Here is an 11,630-nt window from a genome sequence, read left to right on the forward strand (position 1 = left end):
AGTGATACCAACATAATTTTAAACATTCGGGCAAAATTTATTAAAAAAAAAGAATGGCTTGAATTGAATTGATCCAAAAATTATAAAATTATTACGTTTGTACATTAAACAAAACTAAAAAGGGGTAAAATTTGGAAAATGCACAATTTTTTTTTTCATAGTGCAAGTTTTTACATAATGCCACAGATTAATTTGATACTTATGCGAGTGACTTCTATATAAAATGAAGTACTTATCTGTTAATATTATTGACATTTTTGTTAACTTCCCTAATTAGCGATTATCTAAAACAAGTTACTATTTTCATAATTATAAGTAATTTTTAGAAAACAACAATAATAATACCATTCTAAAATTTATATGTTAAAGAGCATCATCCATTGTAGGTATATTATATACTATATACATTGTAGGTATACGGTATACTCTATATATATATATATATATATATATATATATATATATATATATATATATATATATATCACCAATATGGCGCACTCAGGTTTCGATCACAAATTTAAAAACATACTCAAAATAAAATTAAAAAATAAATCATACAAAAAAGGTTTATCACAAAATTTTTTGTTTTCTTTCGGAAGACCTAATGAGGATGTAATTTTAGGTGAGATTTGAATTTAATGTCTGGTTGGATGTTTGGGTTAAAATAATGTGGATGTAATTTGGACGAATAAAAATAAGAACTAAATGTGTTCACAAAAAGGCTAAATAAGCAACTTTAACAAAAGTGACATTAGTGTAGCCAGAATGAAAATATTCGTTGCTACATCAGTAAACAAGATGGCGTTGAAAATAAATTAAAGAAAATAAATACAACTGTCAGTGAATTATGTTGAACGCAACATTAAACAAATATGAACGCATCTAGAAAATTTAAATAGTAGAATAAAGTATATACTACTATTATAGTAATTTTATATTATTTTATATATTTTGTTTTATTAGGTTAGAAATTACAATTAAAAAAAAATATAAATTAAACTTAGATTATATAAAAAAATTAGAACTGTTCTTTATATAATATGTCTAATAAACATTTAATAATATGATTGTATCTAAGAATTTGCCGTGTAGTCCCAGCTTACCGTGTGGCCTCAGCATAGAATAGGCCTCCTCTTCCCGTGGGTGTCGTAAGGGACTACGGGAGGGCGAGGGATGAGCAACAGCATTTCTCTTAAAACATTTCCAAAGCCTAACTGCGGTTGCCATTCCGCCTACCAAGCGTGGCTCCAACTGACAAAACCTCCCAAGGGGGAGGCTTATGTTCAGCAACAGAGATTTATAGGTTGATATGATGATGATGATCCAAGAATTTAATTATTTATTGTTTAATTTGCTTTGATATCGCATTTAACTGAATAAAAACTACTTCTATATATTTATTTTTAGTAAATTTTCGTATTCGGTGTTAGATCTTATTTGTACTGCATTTGTTTAAATTGGTTTAATTTATAGAAAGAGAAAAAAACAACAACGTGGTTTTTTACCGCACTTATACTCATCCATGATCAAAGATAGTGGATTAAATCCTAATTTTAGATAGTGATCTTTTTCTTATTTCAATTTCAAATTAGTAAATGAGACAGTTACATTAGATATTTTTTTAGCTTTTTAATTTAACTAACATACGGCATACGGAAACATAAATAATGCTTATTTTTTTTTTAATTTAGTATGCACATCATAAAATTTGCCGTATCGATTTGGTATAAAATGGGCTACTCCTTCCTTTCTTGTGGGTGCCGTAAGAGGTGACTAAGGGAACATAATGATTGGGGGATGGGCAGCAACGTTCTTCTTAAAACATCACCAAATGTTAACTGCGGTTACTAATTCGCCTGCCAAGTGTGGCAACTACTAGCAAATCTCCCTGTATGGGAAAGGCCTATGTTCAGCAGTGGACAGTTATTGGCTGATATAATGAAAAAAAAAATTATAAAATTTAAATAAAAAACAGAACTGGTGACCAATACGAACTTACATTTACATTACACACTTTTACATGATTACGAATACATTTACATAATTTTAATTTAATACCTAATTCAATGTATTTAATATGTATATTATTAAAATACTGGATAGTATAATGGAAATTATTGCGCCCTCTCTTGCTTTTATTTTCAATAAATGTATAGATGAAGGTTCCTAACATAATGAAAATTAGTAAAATCATACCGCTTTTTAAATCTGGAGATAGGAGTGACCCAATAAATTATAGACCTATATCCATACTCCCAGCACTCAGTAAAATTTTTGAAAAAATAATCCTTATGCAACTTGTCAGTTATTTCAATTTAAATAATTTAATCCACAATAGTCAATTCGGTTTTTCCAAAGGTCGTTCAACTACAGACGCAGGTGCAGAGTTGCTTAGACACGTATTTGCTGCATGGGAAACTAAAATGGATGTGATAGGTGTTTTTTGTGACCTTTCTAAGGCTTTTGATTGCGTTGATCATAATACATTGCTAAAAAAACTTGCTTTTTATGGCGTCAAAGACAATGCTTTAAATTTAATAAAATCTTATCTATCTGATAGAATACAGAAAGTGAAGATTAGCAACGCTACGTCTGACGGGTCACTTGTGCAAATGGGTGTACCTCAAGGATCTATTCTCGGTCCATTTTTATTCCTAGTTTACATTAATGATCTCCCATATGCCATGCAGGATAGATGCGGCATAGTATTATTTGCAGACGATACTTCATTGATTTTTAAAGTTAATAGAATGACTAATAATTATGACGATGTAAATAGTGCTTTGCGGCGTCTCCTGCACTGGTTTACAACTAACAATCTTATGTTAAACGCTAAAAAAACAAAATGTGTTAATTTCTCTCTGTCTAAAAGTTTTAATACTAATTGCAATATTAAATTAAATGACGAATCTCTCGAATTTATAGAATCTACTGTCTTTCTAGGAATCACACTAGATAATAAAACACAATGGGGTGCACAAATTCAAAGCCTTGCAGCGAAACTAAGTTCAGCAGCTTTTGCCGTGCGTAAAGTTAGACAGTACACTGATACTGATACTGCTAGATTAGTCTATTTTAGTTATTTTCATAGTTTACTCTCTTATGGAATATTACTATGGGGAAAAGCGGCAGATATTAAGAATATATTCATATTACAAAAACGTGCCGTTCGAGCGATCTACTGTATGAAGAGTCGTGACTCATTAAGAGAGAAATTCAAAGAGGCAAATATTCTCACCGTTGCTTCTCAATTTATATATTCAAATATCCTATATGTTCATAAAAATCTTGACTTATTTCCAAAAAACAGCAATATTCATAATATTAATACTAGATTTAAAGACAAACTTGCTGTCCCCAAGTATCGTTTAGAAAAAGTTAATAGGTCTTTTATGGGAATAGGTATAAAAATTTACAATAAGATACCAAAGGATATGTTGGAATTACCCTTAAATAAATTCAAAACATCTGTTAAATCATATTTACTGAGCAAAGCCTATTACTCACTAAACGATTACTTGAATGACGAGTGTGCATGGCAATAGTTGTTCATGCACTGAATTTTCATTTAATGTTAGACATAGACACCTATATAAATATACATTGTAAATAAACTGGCTTTTAAAAAAAAAGTAATTCAATTGAGTTTCTTGCCAGTTCTTCTCAGTTGGATCTATATACCGAACTGGACGGTAGGGAAAAAAATAAAATTATAATGTAAAAATTTGACGTTCATAAGCGGCTAAAATGTCCTACATGAATAAATGATTTTTGAATTTGAATTTGAATTTGAATTTGAATGAAACAAAATAATTTTATTTCACAATTTTCAACCTACTTTAATTTGGACGTTATTATTAATTCGCCTGTTCTAAATAGAGTTTGTTTTTATATCTTGTCAAAATTCTGTATCTATTTCAACTGTTCACGCAATTCACAGTGTATGTAACTACATTTTATAAGAAAGAAAGGGATTGTTAGTAATGGAGACTGAGAATCCCATTGCTAGCAATATACGCAACCAGGTCGCCCTCCTCGCGGTTACCCCTGGAAACTATCATGGTTAATTCCTGATGAATTCATCATGATGGACTAACTGGCCTGTTTTCATTTTCATCGATCACCCTTCACTGGTGCTCCGCCAGCGTATCCCTTTAGCGCAGGCGGGGTTACCATACCATTTTCATCCATAAAAAAAAAACATACCTATTGCTAGCAATTCACTGCCATATCCCACCCTTCAAACCGAAACAGCCATGCAAACACAACTACTTCACAGTAGAAATACAAATTATTAATGTTATATACTTACTAACTTGTATATACCTTTACGAAAGATGATATTTTGTTCGTACACAATTGATTTCACCAAAGTAGATACATGTGTGGCGTCTGTAAATGAATATTGTACATATTCATCTCATAGCCACTTGTCAACATCATTACTTTCTTTTCCATCAAGTAGGTTAATTAAATTGTAAACATAGATATTTCACCTCTTTCTTTCTTTCGGACTGGTCGTACAGACATGACAGCGACGTTTACTTCTTACATACATTTCTGCTGTCATTCTCTCCATCTCGATCGTTCGCCTCTTACACTTCTAAATTCCGTTTTTATATATTATTTTCTACATATTCCTTTGTATATAATATTTACCTTCTGTATATAATATATGTAAATAGACAAAGTCGGTTGTTATACTTATTTCCACCGAACAACTACACATGAACACAACTTTTTTAATTTGATCGATTCCTGTGAAACTTTCAAATAACAGCACAAGTGAGTTTAAAGAGACTTCAACAATACTTAATATGAACAAAGAAACATTGTAGTACGTTATACAAAGACAATGTTTTAAATTAAAGTAACCGATCGAAATATTCAATGAAATAGGTAATATATTTTTAATTTATAATACAAATAGAAGTCAGTACATTGTTTTGTGATCAGGTCAAATAGAATAATTACTCGTTTATTTAAATATTTATTATGTTATAATCAAATATCTTGTACTTATATTGGCCGTGTGGTCCCGGCATAGAATAGGCCACCCCTTCCTTTCTCGTAGGTGTTGTAAGAGGCGACTAAGGGAGGGTGAAGGATAGGCAGTAGCGTCTTTTAAAACATCTGGCAACGCATGGGACGTATAATGGACGAAACAATATACCTACTCTGTTATGGCCACGGTACTGTTCGTGTCTATAGGCGACGGTTACCACTTTCCATCAGGTGGGTTGTCAGCTTGTTTGCCATTTTAAGTTGCATAAAAAGAAAGTTCCAAAGCCTCACTGCGGTTACCAATCTGCCTAAAAGCGTGGCAATTACTGGCTGTTAGTCCATGATGATAAATTTTACCCAATGGTTTTTAACCAATGGTTTCCAACGGGAATCGCGTAGAGGTCGAGCTAACAAGGTGTATTGCTAGCAATGGAGCTACTAAAAATCCCTATTATTAATAATCTCTCCCTCCTCCAAAAAAGTCATACTTGCAAGAAGCATTGTGATTGTATGGGTTATAATTCGTTCAGAAAAAAATCGTGTATATTCTGTCACAGCACATTCATATATAATAATCAAAACCCACACAGTGTTTTAGTTATCTTTAATTAAAACTTACTTTACTTTTAATTATCTTTCATTAAAAAATAATCAACAAAAAACCACAAGGATCGACTCCAGCGCCATCTAGTATTTTCTTGTCTAATTTTGTTTAGTGACCAACCACTTAAACTTAGCACATAAAACATTTTATATATTGATTCAAATGGCTGGTATATAAATAAATTTACTGAAGTAGGTGTATCAGGAGTTAAATATAATATAATTTAGTAATTAACTGGCACAAGTGTAGCCGTTTTGCTTACTTCAACGTAAACAATATCCAGGTCTATTATTAATCTGTAAAATTTTGTAAACGAACTTTTGTGTAACTAACTAGGTACGTTAGTTCAAATTTAAACTTTATAAGTGAGTATAAAAGCCTCATTATTGCAGAGTTAGGTTATACTTTCGAAATTGCACTGTTTCGAATCGTAAAGAAATCACAAACGAGTTCCAATAATAAATGCAGTTTGTTTTGTTTTTTGTAGCCGTGATTTTGTTTTTATTAGTAGTATAATTTTATTTATATGACTAATGAAACATATGTAAAAATTTCTGTCTAATATCACCCTTTAAGCGCGTTGCAGCAAAAAAAAGTGGGGCGACCAAATAGAGAACGGCTGTCCGTTAAAAATGGCGGCAAAATTGCAATATCCACCCTGATTACGATTTTTTTATTATTTGATTTTATTTACCAAATTTCTGTTTGTGCATGTTTTGTATTTATCGATTTATGAGTAAACAATAATATACGTCAGTGTTGTCCTTACATAACAATTTAAAAATAAAAAAATATATATGTATAAATAAAATTTCTAATCTCCGGATTCATAACTACATACATGTTTTCCTTGTGCCTATAATTATTTATATTTATTCTAGTATTAGGTGCATATTTAACATATATTTTATTTATTGAATTTGATAAAGGTGCTTATAATGATTTTCTTCAATGTTTTACGTTTTTAACTTTCTTAATTATACAACAGTATCATGCCTACTTGTACAACAATTAGTCCATCGCCCTAAGGTTGTCTTGAAAAGATTGCTCTCAGCAATAAGAACGCCTTACTGTACTTGTACAATTGTATCGTTATATTTGTTGCCTTGCTTATTTCCTATATTGTATAATGCAAACAAAGTATACTCATTAATTCCTTCATATATAGAAAAATAGATAGATTTTTATAATCGATTAACTATTATTGAGTTTATTCTCAGCTATTGTAAATAAAAAAATGTGGGATTACTCTTGAAATAAATTCCAATAGATCGATATTGGAATTGAGACGTTTTGCACTCTCGAACTGCGACACTAGCGACATAATGGTTCTATATTGTTCTGATAGACGCATTTTAATATACATTGCCAATGCAAATTATTGCAAATAAAATTCTAACTTAATTCCTAATTGTTGTTTTATTAGTGCAGTACAGAATTGTCATTGGCGTTGGATTGGATTGACATAGATATTGGATTCAAGAGTAGGGCTGCAAATTTTTCGTCTTTATAAAAATAGTTTGAGTGAAGAATTACTGTTATCAATTAGTTCCATCTATTACCACTGTATCGTTAGTGGCGCTGTTTATTAGAGAAAAGTGCATACTGATCTTTTTTTTTTTTATTGATGACAATGGAATGTTAACAGTATACGTTAGTGAGGTATCAGTAAACGATAATAGGTAAGAATGAAAACGCAAGTCAGTTAGCTCATCGTGATGAATACACTTGAAATTCCAGAGGGAGACTTTGTACAAAAGTCGGTTGCTTGAGTACCTCTGTCCCATTCGTGTTTCAACCGTGAAGCAGTCGTGTTTGCATGGCTGTGTTTCGGTTTGAAGGATGGGATATGGCGTGAATTTACTGGGTACAGAGGAATAACACCTGAGTCCTCAGAAATGGCAACGCATGGAGGGTATCATGGGCGAAATAGTATACTCTGTTATGTACATGGTACTGCTCATGTCTATAGGCGACGGTTACCACTTTCCATCAGGTGGACCGTCAGCTTGTTTGCCATTCTAAGTTGTATAAAAAAAAATTCAGCACAATAGTTCCTAGAGGGAACATGGAGAGGTCGAACTGTAAGGATATATAGTTATCAATGGGATTGGTAGTACGCATTACTAACAATCCCCCCCTCCCCTTGAGAAATCATATTTAATAATGTCATTATTTTCGACAATTAGTAATTGATAGTAAAGTAATCGTGCAGTGTTTGTTACTTTTTAATTTATTGTTATTAATTTAGTTTGCGGCCATACTTACTACATTCTCTGTTCGAACCATCACATCACGTTGTTTCTTGAGCTTTTATAATTTATGCCATTATAACATGCTATGGCTAGGGGGAGAAGGGATTGTTAGTAATGCGGATCAGTTCCATTGCTATTAATATACCCTAACAGGTCGACCTCCCCGTGGTCTCCCCTGGAAACCATCGTGCTGAATTCCAAGTGTATTCATCACGATGGGCTTAACTGACCTGCCTTTTCATTCTCACTTATCTCTCACTGGTGCCTCGCCAGCGTATACCGTTAGCGCAGGCGGGGTTACAATTCCATTATCATCCATTAAAAAAAAAACATGCTATGGCTAGTTTTGTCCTGCGACTCTCCCCTCAGGAACTTTTATTAGTATATGCAATATTTTTTATTTTTTCCCCAAGTTTCATTGGCAAATGATGCTATTTAGTATGGAGTCCACTATTTGTATTATATACGTACATATTAGTTTTTTGAGTGGTCAATAAAATTTTATATAAATAAAACACAATTATGAAAACCGCATCCAATTTGGTGCAGTAGTTGTTTTGTGACGCCTGATCAGACGTACATACAGACAAAAATTATAAAATAAGCTTGTATCTTTAATATGTATTTTTTTCTATATCTATTATTTTTGCTGTGTGGTCCCAGCGTAGAGGGGTTACTCCTTCTTTTCTTGTGTGTAGTAAGTAACAAGTAATATTGGCTGTACGAATATTTTATTGGAAAAATTTAGATTTTCTACAGATCTACCTGTGAGCAGCTGGGGCGGAGCGCTAGTTTTGTATATACAGGCAAACATAATTTTTATCTTCTATTCTAGGGAGTGTTCTACCAGCTATGCTGCATGATTTAACCGAATATGTCAATTAATGACAAATCATTTAGCCTCTTATACTTATTGACGTGGCGCATTAATGGGAGACAACATTACATGTTGTTTTAGATTTTCTGATTAATTCTCGTTCTAATATCATCGCAGTGTAGGACGCCTGAAGTTTAGAACTTCACAAAGGTAGACGCAGTGGATTATAAGATCATTCATGCACTCTAAAGCGTTTAACTTAATAATTAAAAAGAGATAAAATTTAAACAACTTTATTTTCTATGTCTCAAAATCAACAAGGACAGTAGTCATGGAAACTAGAACAAATTTACCAAGATAAGTCACATCACTAACATAGACCAAGTAATAGTATCTATGATCTCAAAAATACCTATCTATTACAACGCCCCTCACTAGATACGAGTGACGACCTCAAATACATTGCAGGAAGTCAGTGGATGCAGATGGCTCAGGACCATTTCTTATGGCGGTCTACGGGGAAGGTCTATGACCAGCAGTGGACGGATAATGGCTGTTATATTTATACTTACAGACGACTCTCGTTCAAGATGCAAGTGACAGTTCAGAGTTAATCATTATTAAAAAATAATAAATAGAAGAAGAAGAAGAGAACTCTTACAGAGTTAAGCTCGCCTGTTGTACATCTTTATTATATATATATATATATATATATATATATATATATGTATATATATATATATATATATATATATATATATATATATATATATATATATATATATATATATATATATATATATATATATATATATATATATATATATATATATATATATATATATATATATATATATATATTATATGTTGTAATTTTTTCTGTGTACAATAAAGAATAAATAAATAAATAATAAATAAAAAACAAATTGATATTCATAAGTTTATTCAAATTCAATGGACAATACAGAGTAATTATTGTCGAAATACAGCAGCCCCGTAGAAATAACAAAAACATAGTGTATCACAGTACATACAAAAAAAAAAAAATTAAATGGTCCACTTTAAGGGACATCATAAAACATATAGCAAATTGCATTATATAGCATACAACATTTATTTACGTCAAATATATAATTAACGTAATTGAACAGTTATAGAAAAAAAAAAATTAAGTACTTACATTTTATATTTATGAATCATAAGTGTACAATTTAGGTATATAAAATTATAATTGGAACAATCATTAATATTAAAATGTGGGATCACACTAATAATAATGCTGAAAAATCAATAGAACATAATTATAAAATAATAACTTACTAGCTAATTTGATAAAATCAATGTCAGTAGCATTTCTTTTTAAAAACAAAATAATAAAAGGGATAACAATAATGAAATTATCATAGTTTAACAAAATAGTTTACGATTGCGTTTAGTGTCTAGACTGATTAACTAATTCCAATATAATGAGCCTTGTTGTTAAGGTTGGGTTCATGTGAAGAGAGAACGACTCATAATGATTGAGCGTGAAATGTTGTTCACAGATAGAATAAGGCAGATTTCCAAGCAGTTGGAACAATAATGAATTAAAATCATAAGGCACCCCTTACGGAAACTATCAAAAAAGAATTAAAATCGTAAGGCACCCCTTACGTAAACTGTCAAAAATGAATTACAATCACAAGGCACAACTTACGTAAACTGTTAAAAATTAATGGCAATCATAAGGCACCCCTTACGTTAACTGTCAAAAAAGAATTACAATCGTAAGGCACGCTTTACGTGAACTGTCAAATATGAATGAATATTGTAAGGCACTCCTTATGTAAATAGTCAATAATAAATTACAATCGTAAGGCCCCCTTACATAAATTGTCAATAAAGAATTACAATTGTAAGGAGATCGTAATTCCTTATTGAGAATTGGCAAACAATAATATTTTCCAAAATTGAAAATACTTGATTAATACATTATTAATACTATAACTAATAATTCAGTATGCACAAAAAAGAAATCAAATTTAATATTATAAATTTGAAAATGCCAAATATATATATTCAGTTGTTAATAATGAGCATAGTTGATATTGTGTTACACAAAAGAAAACGACTTCAAAACTAGCAAAACTAGTTATTTTAAAAGTATTTTTATTATTTAAGAGTTTGATAAAATTTTTATGAAACCAATCTGTAAGTATAGCCTTTCAGATGATAAGGGAATTTTCCAAATCAATTTAGAACTGACGGAGTTATGAGGATAATAAAGATATAAAAAACAGCCGAACTGAGAACCTATTTTTTTTTGAGGTCGGATAAAAGTAAACTAAACACATGGGGCGGAAAATTAATATTTTTAACGATTCGTAATTTGATTGTAGAAATCCAAATTTATTTTGAAAAGTATTTATTTTCTTTAATAGAACACATTTTCAAACGGTTCAGTTTTCGTCTAAACAGATATCAAAAACAAAGGAATATGAATATTTAATGATTTCTCTGTGTTACTGAAGTAACCTATCTATTTATAGTTCGCGTCTGGCAACGCGTTTAATTACTACTAATTAATCAAAATATACTAACTTTAAAAAAAAAAAAAACTACTACAAATTCAAAGGAATAAAAAAATGTCAACCTTAGGGTTGCATCTCTATAAATATAATTCAGAACTCAAAATGTATTTTTTCTTCACAGACAAATATGCCTTGTCTATGCAGACGTTCAGATTTGTAAATAATATGAGTGTTTCTTAAAAATTTCTGTTGTTTTTAGGCGTTTCTTTAATCTGCCGGTGGGTAAATTGCCATATATAGTAAGTTAAGTCCAGTGTTGCCAGATTGGGTTTTTCAAAATTACGGGTTAAAATACCTAAGTCTCGCGGAGACGTGAGATAAAGAAATTTCTGTAGAAAAATGAAAGTTTTGACATTTGTAAAGCATATACAGTATAA

The sequence above is a fragment of the Galleria mellonella genome, unplaced genomic scaffold (assembly GCF_026898425.1).
Source record: "Galleria mellonella isolate WM207_F2 unplaced genomic scaffold, CSIRO_AGI_GalMel_v1 utg28, whole genome shotgun sequence".
NCBI classification, from domain to species: domain Eukaryota; kingdom Metazoa; phylum Arthropoda; class Insecta; order Lepidoptera; family Pyralidae; genus Galleria; species Galleria mellonella.